Below are 23,528 nucleotides of genomic sequence, written 5' to 3'. Positions count from 1 at the left end.
CCTCTGCTAAGAAAGCAAGTGAGCTGTGTGCCTGTCGGTTCACCCCAGCTGCATGCTGGTTCGTGGTGTCCACAGTGCAGCCGGATTGAGACAACACACCACCTTTGTTCTTAAGAACATAAGAAGGATGTTCTGGTCCAGGACAATAAATCTGGATGCTTTCTTCCCCCCTACCTCACTTAGGGTGCAGGGAGGTGAGAGTGCATCTGTTGTGGCCATGTGTGCTATGCTAACATCCTACACACAGCCCCCATTCGATGCACTGGTCAGCTGTTCGTCTGTTTCAGTGATGCAGTCGGTAAAACCCTATCCAAGAAGAGCTGGCTTTGTGAGTGAATCTCCCAAGCCTGTACACGGGTGCGTGCACATTCCACTCGGAAGTGTGGAAGTGTCCACGACCCTTTTTCAGCAGGGGTGTGTCGAAGAGATCTGCACAATGGCATCTTGGCCCTTACTGTGCCCGTTTGTGCGTTCTCAGGATCCTCCTTGCAAAGTGCGACCTAGGATCTGAAAAGTGAGGATCTGGTGACTACTGGGTGTAGAGGGGAAACATACACTGGCAGTGCCTGACGTTCCAGTGAGAAGTCAGGGCAGTCCTGGTGTTAATGGTCAGGCCAAGTGTCGGCCCTATCGGTCCAGCAACCTTCTCAGGGGTGTCCCACCATTCTGTCACTAGGTCATGTAGTAGCCTCTACCGATGAGCCCTGCTGCTCCGACGCCGTCTGCTGAAGAGGCAGTTGGATGCTGAGGCAGTAGGGACACTGCTATTTATACGTCCCGGCGTTAGGGACGTCATATTGGTCGGCTACGTGCACAAATTTCAGTGGGCAAGTGTGTGCGTGTGATTGGAGGAGGTAGGACCCATAGAGTCCAGTAGAGGACTCCGCCTGTGCTTATAGAACCAGGGTTACCATATCGTAACCTTCATTACTAGTTATGTTTCAGATTTTACATGACAAGTAAAATTTGTGGTAGCAGTTGTCAATGTATATGACACGATCTTTCACGGTAGGATGATCCAGCATAGAAACAAATGGCTTTTCTCTTATAAAATACAATACATTGGTAAAGATTAAACTAGTGGCACCGAACATTTCTGGGCCCTTACAACACAGCTGTCTCTAGTTCTGACCCTTTGTCACATTTCAGAAACATGAATGTCAATTGAGAATTGTTCTGTTTTGTTGTTGTTTTTACAATGTCTTGATGTACTTTATGTATACTGTATATATTATAATTTTTAAGGTTTCAAAACATCTTGCCCAAGGACTGCAGTTGAAAGTTAGCCAGTAGGCTAACACTGGCACATTTACAGTAATGTTGATTAATGTGTGCTGTCCTTATAAATAAATAAATAAATAAATAAAGGGACTTTTCCCCTCCAAACATGTCAGGTGGTTTCAAGTTGCAGTTTACATCCATATCCGTCAGTCTCATAATATATGTAGTGTATTAGCTGAACAGGTGTGCATATACTTGATTACTGTGTTAAAATGGATGGCTACAAAAATGTGCTTTTGTTTTCTCCTGGCATATTATTTTTATTATTGTAAAACACTTCTCGCTTCCTTTAACATATATGATTGAACAAATTAAAACATTACTTTAATTTAAATTAGTGAGTTATCCACCCTAGACTGGTAATCTGACTGAATTGCTTTTTTTATTTCACTCTATTGATATATGGTGACATACCTTGGAACAATAAATTCAATGAGAAAAACCCGCATAATTAAAATAGCTACCTTGATTACCAACCCACATTAGAATAAGAAAAATGATCAACTGCCAAATTTTATGACAAAATGCTCCACCCAGTTTTGAACAACTATTCTGTGTTTGGAATAAACCAGTTATGACCTATTGAACAAATTGGGTAACTTTATGTAATAATGCACACGTGGGCCTCACTGTTTGGAACACGGAGGAGGGGCAAGACAGTCTGAACTCAGACCAAGCAGCATAATGCTTCATACTGTGTGTTATAACTGTCATCATAACTAGGGACACCTCATTCAGCTTTCTGAGAGATTTGAATGCTTTCTTACATTGTGTTTATATTTGATATCAGTCTGGATGTAAAGGATCTGATTACTTCTTCCACCACTGCAAATTTTACTGAAAATGTATGGTGTCAGCTATATTAAACTATACTATACTAAGCCAGGTAACCAGAACCACCCACATGCATTGCTTTAAAAATGTGACGCAAAGAGTTTGATGCATATTTTTCCTTCTCCAACATACCACTTCCTCTCCTCACCAACCATTCACCTCTTCTCATTAAACAGGCTTCCTGTCGAGGTTTTAGTCTAAATAGTGCTGCATCACTCTGATCTGTGTCTTACTCTCTATGATCTCTCATTACCCGGCTGTCATTGTTGTCTGGTCCAACTGTTGGCTTTGGTATCCCAGCGGCCGAGGCACCACCTTTCATGCCAATCACAGCAACATAGTCAGTGATACTGGAGTAATGAATTCTGTCCCTACTGAGGCCTGGCTATCCCTTCCTTCCATTTCAGCAGCCATGTATCAGATGTCAGATTTAAAACATTTGATATTTAGTTTTGTAAAGTGGGATGTAAATACAACTTTCTGGCTAACATTTTGAGAAATATGTAATCTATCATATGTAATCATTACCAAATTAAGGAGAAATATCATAGTCTTTTCATAGTGCTGTATTGTCCGCTGTATTTTGGATCCTTCAGCTCTGTGGAGAAGCTGTCTCTAATATCCCAATAGTTTTAAATGTTGGCTGTGCCTGCCACAAATTAATTGGTTGTTATGATGTTATGAAGTTTGTTTTGAACCTTGACATTCAGTCCTAAAATACTGTAGCCACACAAACAACACACTACAGAGAAACACACATTCATTTGCTTTTAATAGACAAAACATGCTCATGTCTTATAGCCTCTGGCTTATATACGGTATTACAGTAGTGTATATAATTTAATATAATGTATGTACTTGTTTATGAGAGTAAGTATTGTGAAGCCCTGATCTATAAAATCCAAGTGTACGCATTCCGAAGCTTCAAACGTTTCCTAACTGTCAGGGTTCTAGTCCCCAAAGCGGATCGGAAGCAAGGACACAAACAAACAGGATACAGTTAGGTTGGGGGCAGATGAGCAGTATCGGGTAAGGGCTTCAGTTCAGAGGGGGGTGAAATTGGGTCTAGCAGGCAGACAAGGTGAATCTCAGTGCTGGAGTCTGAGTTCTTCCCAGTTTCCAAGTGAAGAGTTCTGGAGGTTTCCTGAGACAGAGACAAAAACACTGATGAGGGCAGGCAAAATCTTTTTACATATTATGACAGAGAATCAAACTGGTTAGCACATAGTGAGATGTGCACTCGCAGTGACTCAACGATCAAGGACAGGATGTTGGTGCTCTCCAGATATACTGCTCTGATGGGAGGATGCTGGTCAGTTGTTTGATTGCAGACACCGCAGACCGTAAGAAGCTGCGTCTATTTGTCAAGTGAATTTTAAGGAAACTTTTGAGATGTTGCAAAAAATAAAATGCAAATTTGGTACATTTCCATCAACTGGTTTAGAGTGAATAAACTAGGCTACACAAAGTGTAGTTACACATGACTGTAATAAACAAGAAGTAGAACAAAGATGAAGACCAAGAAACAACTGATCAGTCATGTGAGTTAAACGCTGTCTAGTTCAGAACTTATTCTGCAAAGGTATTTCCTTCTCCCATTTAGCACATTCAAAAAATGCAAAAACCACCTCCAGTGAGCGTGAAAACGTTTCCAGCAAATTTTTCCAATGCAATACTTCCAAATGTGCATAGAAATCCATTGATGGAAACACGGCTAGTGAGGAAAAAGAAACCACAAGCACACAAACAAAAAACAAAACACACCAAGCATGAAGCAGACACACCAAATGCCGAAACAAAATTAAAGCCCTTTCATTCACATACAGATGTTACTTGGGAGTCCCTGCAAGGGGGTTGTGAAACTAACATGTAGTTTCAAAGTTTCCAAAAATGTCACCAGCCACATTTGTTTCCATAATAGAACATGATAAAGCAAACACAAATGATAACATTCCACATAGGATCATTGTTAGAAACATCCATGATACACTTCTTTAGGTATTTGCAGTGTTTCAACCCAACACATTCTCATTTCAATGTGTCATAACTGACGTTTTCAGACAGCGTGATAAAGCGTAAGATTTTACGCTAAAGGTAGCGCTAGCTAACTAGCACTTCTGCTCTACGGGACGCCCCAGAGCGTCTCATAGAGACGCTTCCGGAAGCGTCCCCATAGAGACGCACCTGATGCGTCTCACACAAAATAACTACGCTTTCTCAGATCGTTGGTATATGACGCCCTGAGATGAACGGGCTTTTCAACCACAAGGTCTATGAAAAAGATGCAAATAACAGTTACTCAAGCCTCCAAGGCGATGCACTTGTTTTTTTTCACCTGCCACAGCAGACCAACATCCTGATGGTGTTGATTGCTTGGCTTCCAGTGTGCGTGTGTGCATCTGCGTGTGTGCATCTGCGTGTGTGTGTACACGCAACGTGCAGTGCACACAGTGGGCAGCTTGCAATGATTTCACAGTGAGCCATTACTTTTGTGCCTGCAATGTATCAAACAGGAATTCAGTCCCTCCTTCTTCTTCTTTCCCCCCACACACGCTCACACATACTCAGATGCCCACACACACAAACACACACATAGAGGATCTCACACAGAGCAAATGTCCCGGTCGTACATCTCAACATGACACCCCCAAACAGTGATGTTTTCCTTTGGTGCCGATGGCATGGGGTATATTTCACTGACTGATAGCGTTCACTCTCTTCACCGTACTCCTCCTCTCCCCTCACTTCATCAACTTCTCTCTCTCTCTCTTTATCCATCTCTGTCAAGCGTGATCTCTCTCTCTCTTCTGCTGCCTACTTGTCTTTATTTCACTTTTATTTTGAAGGATACCATTGATAGGAGAAGTGTAATAACCCATAATGAAGGCAATGGAACCGAAATGTAGGGCGCTAAGCATGAGCCTCTCTCTATGTTCACCACTTTGCACTGACATTCAGCAGATCATTTCTTCACCCATAGTACCATCAATAGTCCATGTCGGCTTTCCAGTAAAGGAGAAGACTAATTTTGTCTTGACTGTCTTCCTGTTCCTATGCTATCACTGTTGTTTTGTGCTCTTCACCTACACATATAAACTACAACTGCAGCAATTCCTTGCATAGAATTTATTTGTGTGGCCCGCTCAAATGTATTTGCTCCATCCTGAAATGACATTTCTATCTGGTATTTTTTTGTCCCCACGAAATGAAGAACAGACACTAACCTAACTGACCCTTCGCTAAGCCACACCCCCTTAGTTACTGTTGCCGACAATCTGTGGGACCTGTCAGGCTTTTATCACGTTGCCACTGTCTCTAACTGCACTCCCTGGAGAAATATTGTCTACATTTTGGGAAAGAAGATCTCAGAAAGAACAGTTTTGCAGTTGCATTGTGCATTTAAAAGTTGTTTTCAGGCTGTCAAACAGACTCAAACTGACGTGAAAAAAATTAATGATAGAAGCTAATGCCTACCATTCACAGAGTAAAAGTGAACTACCGCATTACCTTACTATTGAGAAAGAGGACAACATTATTAAGGATAACACTGTTATGCACAGCTGGGTAGGTCTCTGTTCACTATTACAATGATTAAAAAGCAGAACAGTAGGGCTATAACGTAACACCCAGTAGTAAGTTAGCTAATGTTAGCTAACTAACATTACATTAGGAACAACCCACAGCCTATATTTTTCTGGATTTGTTGTAGGTTTTGGAAAGGGAATAAATTGTACTTCTCCTTTCAAACTCTCTGGGTAGCGACTGTCATTATTACAAGTGCCCCATGAACAGCGTTTGCCCATATCTAGGAAAAATACAGCAAAAGAAAGCTAGAAAACAGCTCCTTTTGCATAGGAGTCAATGGAGCGCAGCCACAAAAGCGTCGGACCTATACTGCGCTGTGATCGGCCAGCTGCATATTTGGGGCGTGGCTTAACGAAGGGTTGATTGTGGTAGACAGTCATGCATTTTCATCTGTATATAGTAGCATGATGTTATATCTGTTTTCTCAGGATACTTGGTTTGCGAAGGATGAAGTAAAGATAGAGTCTGCCGCCACAAACGAAACGTCAACCTGTGAGAAATACTGCAGGGCGGTCCCCCGTTCCCCAAGGAATGTTTGCGGAGATTTAGTAAATCTCTCATTCCAGTACAACTCGCTAATGGTGCATGTTCAACCTACATGTGATATATTCATTCCAGACTGTTTGTCACATGTAAATAAATGATGGCAACCTTCACATTAGACCAAGGTCAAAATGTAGTCCCATACATACCATATTCACAGCTTGTATTAGCAAAAGGTTAATGCATTAACTCACATTTTGTAGTCATGGTTAAATATTGTTGCTGTGTTTTTATGTGGCTTGTATACTGAAGGTTAGGATTAAATAAAACTAAAATGTTGTAATCATAATTTCCCAACATGGCCTAAAGGCTGTTTAAAAGTCCAAACGCTACCAGGAATTAATTTATTATGGTTAAATGTCATGTGTTGCCCTGAAAAGGAAGGAAAAATGCACTTAATTCTCTAGATAGATGATATCTAATAGTGTAAGAGTGGATTGTGTTTCCTTTAACAAGAGATCCTGTTTATAAAGCGCCTTAAAGTAGATATCCAGGATAATTGGGTAGCGCTCTCCAACCATGTCTTTAGTAGTGACGGTGTCTGCTGAGCTAATCTTTTATCCCACTGGTTTACCATAAAGGCTACAGGGTATAATCCTTTTGCTGAGCGAAGTTTCCTCACAGGAGGTTGTGAAAGCAGCTTTATATATTTATATATTTATTTATCAAAACTAACAACCATACACCATGGCAGTATTAAACAAGTAGCAGTAACTAACCTGCATAACTTAAAATGAATTGAATAGTTATAAACCAAACATGGCATGTGTCAAAAAAAATAACCCCCAAAAAATCCAGGTCACCATGGTTTTAAAGGATATCTGATATTTCCTATTGTTAATAAAACACATGAAAAAACAACCAACAGTGAATTTATCCTATTGGCAAGTTTTGTCTGTGCAGCCAAACCCTGATATGTCTTATTCCTCTGTGCCTTAAAACTCCATTATTGTCCAACAAGACAAGAGGATATTTCAGCATGCTAAAAGTGTCAATGCTAATATGCTAACGTTCAGCATGAATAATGTTGAAACTCTTTATCATCTTCATGTTTAGTGTCTTAACGTGCTAATATTTGCAAATTAGCACTAAACACAAAGTACAATTGAAGCTTATGTGTATGCCATTAGTTTTTTATTAAGTCATAAACCAAAGCATTTATATTTGGTCCTGATGATGAGAACTAAATTAATAGTCAGGGAATCACCAAAGTCATTAGGATTCAGCTCTTGGGAACCATAATTTGTCCGCACAAAATGTCTATCCATCCAGATATCATTTGTAACCAAAATGATGAGCAGACTGACCATTGTTGCCATACATAGAGGCCTTCTGTGGCTAAAAACTTGTAAAAAACAATTCAGTGAGCTACAGCATTGCTCACGGGGACATGTTGCTTTATTGCCATGAACCTTGGACTGTAGTTCATTTTGAATCAATATACCCTGTTGCTGCCATAAATACTCACTAGAGCACCAAGTGTGTATTAATCTGCCTCTAAAAATAGTCCCAAACATATGCACTGTGCATTCCTGTTTGAGTAATATTTGATAAAAACCACAATACATACTGTCTTAGGAAATTAACTGACTTTTGAAAACATGAAACTATATATCTGTGAACCGTTGAAAAAGATTTGCATCTTCAGTTAGAACCAATAACCTTGGGACTCAGTGCCACAGACAGGGAATGAAAGTCAGATATTATTAAAAAAATGGAACACATTTATGGTTTTGTTCTTTTCAGCTTAAATACTGTAAGCAGGCTTTTGAACTAAAATTTCTCCATTTTTCAAAAAGCACACCCATTTCCCTAAACTCTACACACAAATCCCTTCATTTCTCATTAACTACACCATGTGGTCATTGAGAAAGCACTGACATTCAATATTGTTCACTCAATCAGCACAGGTTGAGCTCAATTAGCACACAACTACCTGGGTGGAAACACAAACAGTCAAAATTGATAACACACCAATCAGAAGCTTCACTAGATATACAAAAGGGCCAGAGTCGGTTCATTCAGTTTTGTAACAATGGATTCAGAGAAATCTGAAGAAAGAGGTGTAGGGCACCAGAGAGGAGTAGGGCGGAGGAGGAGGTGAAGAAGTAGATGGAGGAGGTAGAGGGTGAAGGAGGAGTTGGAGAACAAGAATCTCTGGCCTGTCCCAGACCAAAGATGGGACGCTGGAGCAGAGTAATTTGTTGTTCGGTGTGTTGTACTGTTCAGTACACTAAGGAATAAAACAATGTGTGCAAATGTTTACATTTGGTTTTTTTTTTGTGTTCATCATGTGAAAAGGTTTTGGAGCGGGAGAACCACAAGCAACATTACTAATAACCAGTTTTTGTAGTATTGTTTAGAATTCATCTCACCAGTGTGTAAAACTGTGTTGTAGTGTGTATGTTTTTGAGGGCTTGTGTGTTATGTCTGAGAGTAAAGTTTGGTTTTCAGCAAGATTGAATGATTTTGAGCGGAGAGCTTCATTTTGACCTGAAAAAAGGATGTTTGGGGAATTGGGTGAGAAGTTGTGGATTTGTGTTTAGAGTTTTGAGAAAAAAAGAGGCATAATTTCAAGAAATGTGCTTAAGCAATCGAGAAAAAACTTATTAGATTTATTGACAATAAGACATTGAAGAGAAACGCCAGCCTTGTCCTTTAACATGAATACGATAACAAGTTAAATCAGGGGATGTGGCTTTTATTATATTATCATGGAGGTGTATACAGTAATAGGCTGCTACCAGCGGGTCACCACCTATCAGACAGGGTCAGCCAGGTTGAAATGGCCAGATAAGATTTATTTCTTTGGTTCGGCTTCATATCTCTTTCAGCATTAAGCTTACAATGTTAGCCCTCCCTTGGGTCACCCATTTTGGTCACGCACCTGACCTCCCTATAATTCAGCACCACCACCAGACCATCAGGAAGATGTCTATCCATCTGGGTTTGACAAGCTTAAATGAGTTTTGACATACTTAAGATGACGTTTTATGGTGGCCCGGCCCTCCTCCTCCTGCTCTTTTGCCATCCTGAATCAGTCCTGCACAGCAAATCCTTTCTCCACCACAAGACTGCTGGAACAAAAAAGCAGAGATATCATTATCTCAGAAGTGACCCTCAGGAGAGTTTGTGACCACGAGAGAAAGGATGGAGAAGAGCATGGGTGAATGAATGCATAATAAATAATAGTAGGACAAGTAGAAGAGTGTGTTATTTACATGTATGCCAACTTGTATAATGAATAATGTATCCTCAGAATGTGCATGTTTTCATTTCAGCTGGTTACCCATCCAACACTGCATCTTCTTTTATTTACTCAGAGCGTTTACAAATGGCCATACAGCAGCATTCTCTACTCAGTCCCTTAACAAGGACCCATTAAAAATGTGTGGGAGCTGTGTATCCACATAGCAGCCAGCACATCTCTTGAGTATTTGATAATGTGTATTCATTACTGTCCATTTTCCATTACAGTGAGAAATTAAAAACAAGGTGTCCTTTGAGACGAGTGAATAAACATACATACATACATACATATGTTAATGTTTCAATAATATAGACATAGAATAACATAGAAAGTGTCTAGTTGTTGGGTGAATGAAAAAAATAAAAAAATAGAGAGAAGCTTCTACTGACCTTTAAAACCAATGTAATGTTAAAACACATTTCACCCCAACTTGTTGATTTTTTTTTTTTTTTTAAGTCCTGCTAGTGACAGAAAATTGAATTTATGAGAATATGTGTGTGCGAAGATGCTTATATTCTTGTTCCTCTATTATAATGACAACCAAATGCCCTCAAACAAAAGATGGAAAATGAGCGAGCTGTGTGCAAGAGACCAGCCAGACGGACGCTGGAGCTTGGACTGACACACTAATCTTGTTATTGTTTCCAAATGCAAAATGGCTTTTCAAAAGGCATTTTATCTAGCAGAGCACAGTATCTTTGCCTGAGTCAATATAATGTTGGATCACTGTAAACAAAATGTCTCTTGTGTCTCCAGTCTGCCAGCTAGTTAGTCAGTTGGATACTGAAGACTCATCAGATCCATTCCCCCATACTGCTCTTTTCTAATGGTTGTTTAACAACAGTTTCATTAAAAAAAAAAAAAAAAATTGTCTGTTGCATGATTTATCCAAATAATTTCAATGTCATAGTGTATTTCACTGGCAAGGACCACACCGTCCTTACATTTAAATGATTTATTGATGAACAAAACAGAAAGATATGCAAAGCTTGCAGTTGCTGGACAGCCGTATTTCGAAAGCGTTGTGGGGAAGCTACGAAATCTGCCATGGCACCCGGGCATGACGGATAACCTTACGGAGAGGAAGAAGGGGATGAGAAGGCCAGACAACAGTGAAGGAGAGGAGATGGGTTGTGCGGGTATTTATGGAAAATGCCGGGAGTGGCGTAAGTGATGTGTAGTCGCGCTTTCAGAATAAGTCAGGCTACTCAGAAATGCCATCCATCGCATGCATGTCATTTAAACCATGCGTGTTGTAGCACAGTTTTTAATGCAAAAAGGTATTTTATGCAATTCAAAAAAGTTTTCTCTGTATGTTCACAGGTTTTCAGAACAGGGCAAATATTTATATGAATAAGTGTATACAGATATTGGTCAGAACCATGTGGATGAGACATCCTGAGCCTTAGTAACAAACTAAACATTTAAAACACTGCAAAATAATAATGATAATAATAATTAATAGTGTAACAAAGTTAATATAAATGCTTATTACTATTATTATTTACTTACTTTATACTTTGGAACCACAGTTCCCATAATGCTCTTAGGGATGTATACAGTGTCCCCATGGATTTAGTAAGTGGTCTGCAATTCGCAGTCCTGCAGCACTGTACTTATGGATGCAGACAACTATCCCTGTATTACTTTGATACTGAAGAAGACTTCATTTTCTCGAAGTGTCACACCGGACCTGAAAATATGTGTTTACAATGATACAATATATTCTAATTCGACTGAGTTCTGATTTAGAAAGGGTGTAAATACAAACAAACAAACAAACTGTGTCAATCGGTGAAAATATATTCAGCTCTAAGTCCTGTCTTCGTATTAAAAAGAGGCACTACATATGTTTAGATATGCATTTGGGTTTACAAGTGAAGAGCACATATTGTATATGTGTTTGAAATATCATTCTTTCCTTCAACAGTATCGCTGTCATATTTTTTTTTTTTTTGAGAGAAATAAGATGAGAGAGAAGAATTCAGAAAGGGAGTAGTGAGCAGACAGACAATAACACATTTCAATATCTCCGTTATCACTGCAGGCCAGAATAGACTGCTGGCCAAAGGCGTTTACAATGCTGCTTTATTGTATGTATGTTGAAGTGAAAGTGTCCCAGGCTCATGTATTTGCATCTCAATGTTAGAATATCATTGTCATAACATTTTCTGGACTGAGCCATTTTCCAAAAAACCCTAACGGCAACCAGAAAGGGATTCAATTACAATTTAAATTACAATACAAAAAGGTGTAATTCCCTTTACTCAGTAAATACACACTGGTCATTGTTGCTCTTTTTCTTTTCTTAGCAGGACGATACACAAACTGCACATACACACCAAAGGGAGAAGGGATTGCCATAAAGCTGTGTCTACATATGGTGTGTGTGTGCGTGTGTGTGTGTGTGTGTGTGTGGAGAGTAGAGCTGCTCAAGGATCTGGAGGTGATGAATGCAAGGCTGAGAAGTGAATAAGGGGGCTTTGGGATAATGGCTCAGAGTCAAGCAATATTTGACTGTTGCAGGGGTAATCCTCTGCTCCTATTCCCCCTGCCTGAAGACGATAATGGCTGTGCACTGCTGCCGAGCTGCACATGCGACGGGGATGAGACACTGGCATCATGTCACTCCAAAAAGCCTTGCCAAAAAAGATGCCATTGTGTGGCATTAAGCAGTGTCTGTCTCAGAGTAGAGAGGCACTCCTTTGTCTTCATTTCTTTGTTTCCCAATCCGCAACGTCACTAAAACTCAAGATGTAGACAATTTTTTTTGTTTACATTATACTTGCTCAGTCTAATCTCAAGAGCTTTACTTACTGTACATTGTAAAGGTCAACTTGCGCTTAAAAGGATGAGTCTCTAATCCAAATATAACCCCCCCCCCCCCCCCCCCCCCCCCCCCCCCCCCCGCTTGTTTAAACAAAACCTCTGGGATGAAACATTCTTCATTTAATTACAGAATTGATTGACAGGAGTCAGTACATTGATTGTGGCAGTCAAATATTGATTGTTTTAGTCCTTCAAAAAATTTTCAAATTTTCAAAATTTTTATTTTTAGTGTACTTAATTGCTGTCACATGTTTAAAATATTGATAGCCACATAAATTATGGGTTTGCCAAATGAACAAAAGCCTCAGAAGACTGGTAACGACTGCCTATGACTGACAGGTATATAATCCAACATAGCCCGATGGGCCCTAATATCAATGGGGGCCTCCTGCTGCAAATACTTCATTATGTGGCAGACAGCACTTTAGTTATTATTTGTTAGCAGTGAAATAAGTTCTCATAAACCCTCATGTTTCAGAAGTGAAAATTAAACTTGTAAATTAAAGCATGACCCCTAAATATGCTGACGTCAACAACCATTCACCATCTTTGGACAATGTAGGTTTTCAAAATATATGTTGAAAATACAAATGCATGCAATTTTTCTGTTCGTTAGGCCCCAAGGTTAGAGAAAATTAATGTAATCATAACTAGGTGTGTTTCCAGGAAAACTCTGCAGGGTGCCTTTAACTCCCATTAACCCATGCTGCAGTGTGTGAGTGTGTCAGTGACATATCAGGCAATCAGCAGTGCTTTAAAGCCTAAACGTTCAAATCGTCAGCAACTTCAGAACTTGAAGATGGGGATTGGGTAGGGGATTCCCAAGGGATCACTGCAGCATCCTGACTACTGATTGGCCTGTGTGTGTGTGTGTGTGTGTTTGTGACAATCAGTCTTTCAGGTCTTGTTACAGCCGACTCACCACGTTCTGCCTACCTGTCATTCTATCTGCCTTCCTCTGTTTCTTTCAAATTGACCCTGCTATTACAATGAGCAGCTATAACAGGAGCCAAGGGGGCCCCGATGGTGTCCCCCCCATCTCCCACACGCACTCACACATACCCACACACAGAACCCAGAATCGCAAGGAGTTCTATCATCAATAACGACCTTAATGCTTGTGGGTGTTAGAGATGGTAAGGGGGCCTTGAATCATGATTCATCACACTCAACGGTGTGCATGCTCAGAGGTATGCACATGCACTCACAGTCAAAATCACACACACACACAGGCTTCTGCTCCTGATGATCATTAGTGAGGACTGGCTCATATAATGACGGCTATCCCTGCACTCTCTCTCTCCCTCCCGCTCTTTCATTACCCAACATGAATACCTCACTTGTTATCTCTCTCTCTCTCCCTTTCATACTGACACACACATGTGCAGCGTGCGCATACACAAACACACACATGTGGACTCTGCTCTTCTTCTGCACATCTCCCACCGTCTCCAACATGACTCCTTGTCTCTGCCTGTGGCCCCAATCCATGTGTTATTGATGGAATCCTTCTAGACGCACGCACACACACACACACACACACGCACACACACATTGCCCACTCAACCACCCAATCACACACAGCGAGACTCCTGTGACTATTACTAGCTGATCCTCAGTGACCAATAAAAAGAGCCGGGAGACAGGTTGCTCGGCAGCTCTGATTTATTGAGTGGGGTCTCTAGTCTCTCCCTCTCTCCCCTTGCCTTAATTACTTTTCCTTTCGCTCTCCTCGATTTTTCTCTCTATTTTCTGATTCTCTGCTCTCTCTCTCTCTCTCTCTCTCTCTCTCTCTCTCTCTCTCCTCCTCTTACTCTCTTTTTATCGTGTTTGGTCATAGGTGTCCGTAGCTAATCCCGCGTACTACTGGGCCCATCAGCCTAATATCTTTTGTGCACACTTATGACTGTATGCACAAGGACCTCTCTTGGTTGCGGTAATTCCGATTTAATAAAACAACATTAGTTACATCCGTTAAGTTACATACAGTTACGTACATAAGTTCAAATAAGTCGCGCTTTATACTACGTAACCTGAAATGACATTCACATGTAAAAGTCAGTAGAGACTAAATGGCGTGAAATGACATGCGAAAAGCAAAAATACATTGTAATAATGCACAAAATGACCGAAGACATTGACAGTGTCATTCTACTGAGTGCACTCTTTTAGTTGTTGCTCTTTTTACCCTCTTCTCCTCTCTCGCTGTGGTCATTTACAATGCACTTATGTCTGAATGGCTGTTTTCTATTAACAATTTAAATTAGCTGAGACACAGATGAGGAGAAGGCTGGTGCAGATGCTATACAGTATGAGAGGATAACAAAGAAAGGGAGATGGGATAGGTTGGAAAATAAAGTGAGAGACAGATACAGACAACCTGTTCTCACTCCCCGACACATATGAACGCATGGTCAAGAACTATTGGCGTCAGTTTGTAACGCAATGGGGATCCCTGTAGTTCAAAGCATTGCGGCAAGCCCTATAGTGTCAATTTTTTACAGTAAAGGCAGGTATATGATACTATGATAACAGAAAAGCCTGAGTAAGGAGGTGGTTGAGGTGAATGGAGGGCCAGAACCCCGATTTTGAACCAGGAGACCAGTGTTCGTGTCCTGTGTGAAACTAAAAGTCAACATTCAATATTTTTATTTAACTTACACGTGTTACATAAATTGTGTAAGTTACGGAAGTGACGTAAGTTAACTTACTTGTTAACTGACCTACGTAGTTATTTTAACCCAAACCATGATCTTTTCCTAATCTTAACCAAGTAATGTTGTGCCTTAACCTAACCAAATTTCAACATTTCACAACTTTAATAACGTTAGCGATGTTTGGAAACGCTAGCGTTTTATTTTGAAAGTGTAACTGGTTGTTGTATATTTATCGTTGTAAGCATTGCTAACTTGACGCGGAACCTTAAAAATCTGAAAATGAAGCTAAAGGGGTACCCAAGCGGGAAGCTTCCGGTCTGATCCGCAAAGCCAATGCGAAGTCCCTTAAACCTGCATTCTATCAAATAGCCAGCAGGGGGCGACTCTTCTTATTGCAAAAAGAAGTCCACCTCCATTAGAAATAATGGTAAAATGATCCGACTTCTCACCTGATTTATTACCTCAGTAAAAACTGTCCTGATGAGTTTATGGTCTCAATCGCTAGTTTCATCCATCCATCCATCCATCCACCCATCTTCATCCGCTTATCAGGGGTCAGGTCGCGGGGCGCTAATTTCATATCTTCTTCAATACAAAATGATGTTCATTTAGTGGAAAATAGACCATAAAACAGAGTATGCTTCAGGGCGGGATTATCTATGATTGACATGTCGTTGCCATGGCGACCTGTCAATTAGGCGAGAGTGACTCGTACCAACGGCATTGTGTAAATTTAACCAGCGCTGTTGAAAAAGCGTATTAGGAGTTGGCTGTTCACTTTCTCTGGTGAGTACATTTAGTTTTGAGACTGTTGTTTGCTAGACAAAGTTATCAGCCCTGTTAAAATGACAGTTAACGTGAATCACAGATGCACCTAGCTAAGCAAGCTAGCTAGCTCCGCACACATCCGTTAGCTCCACAGTCTCGTCCAAATATGGTCACATCCGCTGCCGCAGGTTGCAGAAACTCAACATGGTGGCGCCCTATTGGCCAAACTCGAGGCTTCAAAACGACAGTTGTGACGTCACTATGACTACGTCCACTTCTTATATACAGTCTATAGGGGTACCCAGGGCGTTAAAAAGTGATGCCAAAGGGCCTTGATCAAGCGTCAATATGTGACGAGTCAGGAGTGAGAATGCGTTGATATAGATGGATGATAACAAAGTAATCTTGGGGGGTTGAAAGGACCAAGGTAATGGATACTGCAGATCCCAGAGAGAGTGAGACAGGAGGAGGAAGAACTGAAAAACAAAATTACTTCTGCAGCTCTTGTTTGTGTGTGTGTGTGTGTGTGTGTGCGTGCACATCAAGGTGAGGCTGCGAACATGGCTGTGATATATTAATCACGCACTGATGAGAAAAGTCTGGTTTCTTACAAAAGTAAAAACCCCAAGAGTTTTCCTCTGTCTGCACTCACGCTGGGGCAGTTTACTATTTTATGTCTACTTGTGTACTTTGTTTGCATGCGTGAGCACTACATGGCAGTATATCTCTGGCAAATGGCAGAGAATAACTCAATTGGCAAGGGCAGAGGTGCTCTTTTTACCAGGTGGCAGCAGTTTAAGGGTGACAGGCTAAATAGCTTTTGATACAGTAAAGCCATCTCAGTGTATTTCACGATGTAACAAGGGTCAAGGGTGAGCTGCCATCACATATTCACTGAGGCATTAGGTTGAAGTGGCTTGGCACTGAATGTGCTAAAATAATAATTTTGCTAAATCTAAATTAAGCCCCTAAGCTACTCAAGGTGATTTTGCTGCAAACACGCTTAGCTGTTGTTTGGGTATGTCCTTGTCAGAGAAACAACAGCATCAGTCATACAGTCAAACAAAGTGTATCTACACTTCCTTACAATCTTGCAGTTTTTTTTAACCATTTAAAAGTTTTATTGATTGAGATTAACACATAATATAATTGCATATGCACATGTATAAGTGAGAGGGGGGCCATAGAAGATAAAATAACAAAATAATACTTTCATCCAATGCTTGTAAGTGCCCCATTATTCTCCTTCCCCAATTACATGTTTCACCTTTCTCCAGAGTTTGCATGTACAGGCTTGCACTTAAAACAGGGATGTTCACAAATCAGCATATAAATGATTTATTATAATAAAAATAAATGTATATGCCTGCCACACACACACACACACACACACGTACAGCTATGTATGAATGGAAAATGTCATGAAGAAAGTTGGCATTGTTATGTTATGACGCACAACATGCTTAACTCACTAAGTCTGTTGCTCTTATTAGTGCTTCATTACTCACTAAGTCTGTTGCTCTTATTAGTGCTTCATTACTTGGGTTACTCAGTACCACCTCAACACTATCAGAACTCTTATTCAATTATTAATACACTATTTTTTTGCTTTTCTGTTATTTATCATTAGAGTTCTGTTAATACTGTTTATTACTGTAAATATCCAAATTTATTCTTAGAATTTTATACCAGATTTAGTGCTTGGCAACGATTAAAATTCAAACCCCGGTTGCCCCGGCCTTTCTGTGTGGAGTTTGCATGTTCTCCCCTTGTCTGCGTGGGTTCTCTCCGGGTGCTCTGGCTTCCTCCCACCCTCCAAAGACATGCGGACTAGATTTATTGGTGACCCTAAATTGTCCTTAGGTGTGGAGTGTGAGTGGTTGTTTATGTGTAGCCCTGCGATGGACTAGCGACCTGTCAGGGGTGTACCCCGCCTTTCGTCTGATGTCAGCTGGAATTGGCTCCGACCCTGTACACAGGATAAGCAGTTGACGATGGATGGATGGAATAATGAATTCTAAAGTTGTGCATTGTGTGCTTTTAACACACACAAAAGTGCAAACAAATAAGGTGCTTTTTACCTTGTAATCCCTTAACACAATAGCAATAAAATATTTCTTGTAAATCTCAACTTAAACATTAATGTAATCAAATCAAATATTAAACGAAAGCTATTTGCCACTGTAGCTTGTTAAAACAAGTTAGCAGAGTGGTTTTTTTCTGAACAGGTATCAGCAGAAACATTTTTCTTTTTATCAGGGAGCAGTATAAAGAGTCTATGTTGAATCAGTAGCAAGTTTCCCTGTTAGAGTGAGGTGAAGTGGTCAAGGTGCAGCGACAAGCGGATGCGTTCCCGTTAAACTGTTGCGGTGGTGCTCGCCTCACTCACACGCCCGTTGAATTGTTTTGAACTTTTTATAAGTTGCGCAGCACAAATCATTGGAAGAGAGACTGATCCTCGCTGTTTGTGAGTTTCTAGAATCTATTAGTTTACTAAATAGGACATCAACAGGACAGAATTCGCATGGCAGAGCATCCCGCAAAACTAGACGTAGGCCTATCATGTAAAGTTATGTAGCCTATAATTTCAATGTCAATTAAATAGGCTACAGCTGAGTAGCACACAGAAGCCGTTGCTGTGGCTACTCTCAATAGAGTGGTACTGTAGTACTGGGCTACTTCTCCCACCCACTGCATCCTGCTGAAGCCTCCCTCCACTGCTTGTTAGGGTGGGTGATTTGCAGGCGGACGGACTTTCAAAATAATAATAAAATGCGTTTACGTGCGATAAAATAATTGTCGCCGTTAATTAATTAATGCATTAACGCAATAATAACGCGTTAACATGCCCAGCCCTTACTTTATTATATTCTCTACTTACCAACTTCTCCTATTATTTAGATTCCTTTTAATGCTGTGGTGTATAACATATGTGCATTTGACCATTACAGCCTGATTAACATCCAACGATTTAAAATTCTTTTAAAAGTCCACGTATAATGCATATGGTATGCTTAAGTTTAGAGAAAGATCGAGGTTATGCCAAATACACACAGCTATTTTCACTTACCTCCTCTTATTTGAGATTTAATAGCAACTGGCATTCTTGACATCGCATTGCTGCCTCTTCCTGGAGGTTCAGTCAGATTAATTGAAAACACCTGTAGGCCTATATGTGTCCAGAGCCTTTAACCATAGAAGTGGCATATCAGAGAACATAGTATTTTTGGAATGGTCATATTGATCGTTTTAGAAGGCTCTGACATGTAACTTACTTACATGTCATTTAAGTATGAGCATTTGCTGTCTATGTGCTTGAAAACAAAACAAATTGCAGACGCTCAAGGTATCTTGAGAAATCACCCATCAGATTTGCTGTTTTAATTTTTTGATGTGTTATCAAAGAGTTTTGAAGATCCCCCTTGAAAACCACGCCTGTCAGAACACTTTCAGATTCTTGTGGAAGATAAAGTTGGAGTTGACAAGCGATCTTACGTTTGGTCTTTTTAAATAACTGCACACTGAAAGCAAAAGCTCTGTCAGCTTGTACTTACTTGGGAGCGAAAGGGTCACCGAATAATAGATTACTAGAATATGTTACCATTCGAATCTCTTTCATGATTATACAAACAATTCTTATCTCAATAGGCAGAGTGGCAGCAGAGATAAGATTACAAATATAGTATGTCTAAGAAATATTTCACTTAATGTTTGAAAAAAACACAACTACAATTTAGAAGGTAATATTTGTCAGAAAGCTTCACCACCAGCCCCTCATTTACACCCTATCAGTTGGACTGGAGGAATTGCCCCGTGGTGCCTAGCAACTCTTTGATATATGTTAGTACAGAGAGATGTTAAGATGAATGTCCAATGTTCTCAATGCATTTTTGAGTTGTACTTTGAAGCTGCATGTCACCACACACAGTAGATGTTCAGACAGATGCCCTGTGTCCTCAGTGAATATGGAAGAACACTTTGAAGCTGAAATTCGCTTGAAAGACAAAGCCTCACTCCCAACACAGCATGTCACATTTTCCATGTTCTCACCCATTTATGTTTGAAAAGAGTTTCGTGATGGAGTTACTCTCAGGTCTATAACAATACCCAGTCTGTTTCAAGTTTCTCAGAGCTCCATCGCAATTCTGTGGAGTCCATCACACAGTAAGATGCACAGAGTGCAACCAATTACTGCTTTTGTTTTCCTTCTTTTTCAGGGTCACATTAAACTAATAACTCTGCAGACAGTTTCTCTAACTTAGACTTTCCAATAAGCTAGAACAGACTAAAAGATACAATAGTGGACAGAAGGGAATTGTTAAAATGTTTGTATTGCTGTCTGTATTTGTAAGCGTTCAACAAACAGACTTTTTTAACGGATTGGTTACCAAATAAAGCCAGCATGAGTAAATGTATTTGTGTGTGTGGTTTTTATTATGTGGGTGCTAGCTTCAGTAACACTAAAATTAGTCTTTTACTGCCACACATGTTTTCAATCCCCAGTTTCAGCTCTTCCAGATTTGCTATCCCTCACCTTTCCTCCCATAGAGTCCTGCCTGACCCAGTCACCTGCTCGTCATTAGCAATCAGTCTTTTAAGCGCATGCACTTGTTTTGCCCACCAGTTAGATTGTCAACTTGCAGGCTATATATATGTGAAAACTAAAGAGGTTAGGGAGGTTTATGGGATTCAACATGAGAAAACACATGTTTACTTGGTCATTTATACTAGCTTTGAGGATTTAGTACAAAAGGAAGACTGTCTTGTTTGCACAAAACCAGTTTTGCAGTTTATCTAATTGTTTAAGGGCATAAGGAAGCCAAAAAGCCTGAGTGTTGGAAACACTGTTAACAGAAAAAACAGAAAATGGTCAATTATGTTTGGGGCAATTTCAGGGAAGCAACTAGCAACGTAATATGCAGTACATTTCAGCCTTGCAGTCACCGACCATTTTCACTTAATATATATATATATGCGCTACCTGAAAGCTGCAATAAAGCTTTTAGCATTGGTTCAGGCACATGAAGCCACTCATGGTACTCAACCTGGCGATCAGCTGATTATCTTGAGTTGAAACTACACAGCCATTTGCTGAAGAGAGTAGCTTATCTAATTGCCCATCTCAATACATCTAGGCTAACAGCTATTTGTTGCCCAACATTTCTTTGCTAAGTGGAATTCCAGGTCATTACTTTGGGCCAATGAGCTTCCGTGGCTCTAATGTGCAGCTCTCTTTCCCACAAAACCTCAGTTCAAATGTATGTTCCACTTCAGACCCCGGCCTGCCTTCTCAAGGGGTTTCATCACATGATGGCAACATCAGTTAATTACCTCTGCGTCTTGTTAACCACCATAGATTACCTTTCATCTCACCATGTGGCAAGCAAATGATTCCAGGCCTTTTGCACAATCAGACTTTGTGCGGTCTTGGCTGTGTTGTGATTGTTGCTTGAAGTGGCTTTGTGACCAGGTGGATATACAGTTTGTCATATTGAGGGAATTTGGTTGTCTTTAGTTTGTGATCATGCTCTGCTGATCTGCTTGTCAATAACGTGTCACTTTGGTGTCGTTGCTGCAGAAATGTTAGCCTAACTACATTACAAAGCTGGTCTATGAGTAGAAATCACAATAGTGCTAAATGTAAATCAATAAGCTAAGAATGTAAACAGCTGAAATCATGTTTAATCAATGTATAATGGTTGGGTTTCATCAGGCTAAGTAGTAGGCAAAGGGTTAATTTTCTTTTTTTTTCTTCAACTTCCATCAGATAAATTCCACCAATGTGTAATTGGCATAACAGTGTACTAAATGTGAATCTTAGATTCATATTTTATTTAAATATTAGCAATCTCTGACAGAGAATACTCTGATTAAACTCTGTATTGTAGATATTATTATTATTATTATTATTATTATTATTATTATTAACTTATTACTCTTAATTTCATATACTTTAGAATTGGTGGCCTATGAGGGAACATAATGGAAACTTAGCAAATGCAGTTGCCTAATATTTATTTTGCCTTAGTATTTCTCTCACTTCCTGACTCCACAGGGTGTTTTTCAACATGGATGCTCCAGCTGTGTCTGGATGTCTATTTTACTTTTTGTCTCTGACCTCAAAGACATGAGTCTGCGGCCATACGGCAGATTTTTGCAGCTCCCCATGTAGAGCTGCTCTCATGACAATAGATTGACATTGGCATTGAACTGGACATGAGAGTTAAGCAGCAGGGGAGGTAGCAATACGTGTATGTGTTTGTCATGCTCTAGCAGATGTATGCATGTCTCTATGTCTATTTATGTGGGGTGCTTGTCTGTGTTGCAGACCTTTTTACTTTGTCTCAAAGAACACAAAGCCATTTTCTATCTACCAACAATTTCTCCTAATTGTAATCCAAATAACTCTGTACCATACTTGTGCTTAAAATTAATTGAATCTCTAACAGCCATGTCTATGAAAAAGTACATGTTTTATGCCATTCTGGTGCAATGACTAATTAGATATATCTTCATGTAAACACATTAAAAGCACTGTCTAATCACAACTCCAGCATAAACAAAGAAATGTCGCTGTCAGATTGTCAACATGAAAAATATGTTTTGAAACTGAAAATTTATAAACATTCATAACTTAAATATAAACTGCAAAAAATAAATATCTGGATATCTGTCTCGTTATTTGAACTTAGTCTCAGGCCCATTCACTCTGGTCCAGGCTCTTCCCAATCTTCCTATCTCCCACTTCATCTCATTCATCCAAACACTGCATGTGTTAGGGCAGTCTATTGTACATTCATAAACCAGCCCTTTTCTCACTTACTGTAAGCAGGTGGAAATCCTAAAAGAAAAGTCAAAATGTTGGAAAAGCATTTACATGCTTGGCCGAGGTAGAAAAGTTTGGATATAAACAAAGTGCGACAGTGCAATGGAAACTTGGTGAATTAATCATGGCATACATGAAGAATGTGACTCAATCGTCCACTGGAGCTTCCACTTGGCTGGAGAGATGAAATATTGCTGCAGATGAAAACGTCAGATGTGGAGACTGTGGCCTTCCTCAAATGAAAACATGAAACAAACACAAATACAATATTTCCATCCAGTTTTCCACATAGTTTTTGTTTTGAGGTTTGACTGCTGCTCTTCTAATTACTCATCTCATTTTCTTGCAATGGTTTAATGCCACCTGACTGGAGAATTGGCATCATTCTGTGTTCATCTCGGTGTGCCAAACTCTGTCCCATAATAATAGTAGATGGAAATGCATTTTCTTTTGCAGCTTTTCCGGACGTCCATGTAAAATCTCCACTAAATTTGGACGGAAACTTGCTTTGTGTTGCTCAGATCTCAGGCATCCACCGACCACCCAACAACGCCGTCCAGCAGAGGGCTCAGAATCCGTTGTTGAGATGAGCCCAGACGCCCTCCTGCAGAGTATTCTCCCAGGATCTTTTCCACCTCAGTCATGCAGTCAGGCTCTTATTCTGTTGCAAAATGTACCACAACATATCATGTGCATGTCATATTCCCATAGAGGGTGTGGTGACGTTTTTTATGGTTGAATTTAATTTGCACTAAAACAGCTAAACCAAACTTTGGTGTAATATTATTTATTTGGTCTGCTGGGGTGCATTTGGACAAACTGTTCTAATAAGTTCTGACAATTACACTTTTGCGTAGTACGTGAAAGTCAGCTTATTCTGTGATTGTCTACTTTCCTGATAATAACCCTGAACCCTTGCCCTAGGGAGCAGTGCTGGGCAGTAGCATCGCTACAA

The 23,528-nt window shown here is 40.1% G+C and overlaps 1 long non-coding RNA gene across 1 annotated transcript; it reads right to left on the bottom strand.

Annotated features, from left to right (window-relative positions):
• Positions 1-2,870: 2,870 nt before the first annotated feature.
• Positions 2,871-18,862, bottom strand: LOC123977328. Its single transcript, XR_006826632.1, has 3 exons — positions 18,818-18,862; positions 9,222-9,320; positions 2,871-3,259 (listed from the first exon to the last, which is right to left on the bottom strand). It is a non-coding gene; the product is annotated as an uncharacterized LOC123977328 (long non-coding RNA).
• Between the last annotated feature and the right edge of the window lie 4,666 nt (positions 18,863-23,528).

The sequence above is a fragment of the Micropterus dolomieu genome, linkage group LG01 (assembly GCF_021292245.1).
Source record: "Micropterus dolomieu isolate WLL.071019.BEF.003 ecotype Adirondacks linkage group LG01, ASM2129224v1, whole genome shotgun sequence".
Classification (NCBI taxonomy): domain Eukaryota; kingdom Metazoa; phylum Chordata; class Actinopteri; order Centrarchiformes; family Centrarchidae; genus Micropterus; species Micropterus dolomieu.
This window is presented reverse-complemented; position numbering and strand designations above follow the sequence as displayed.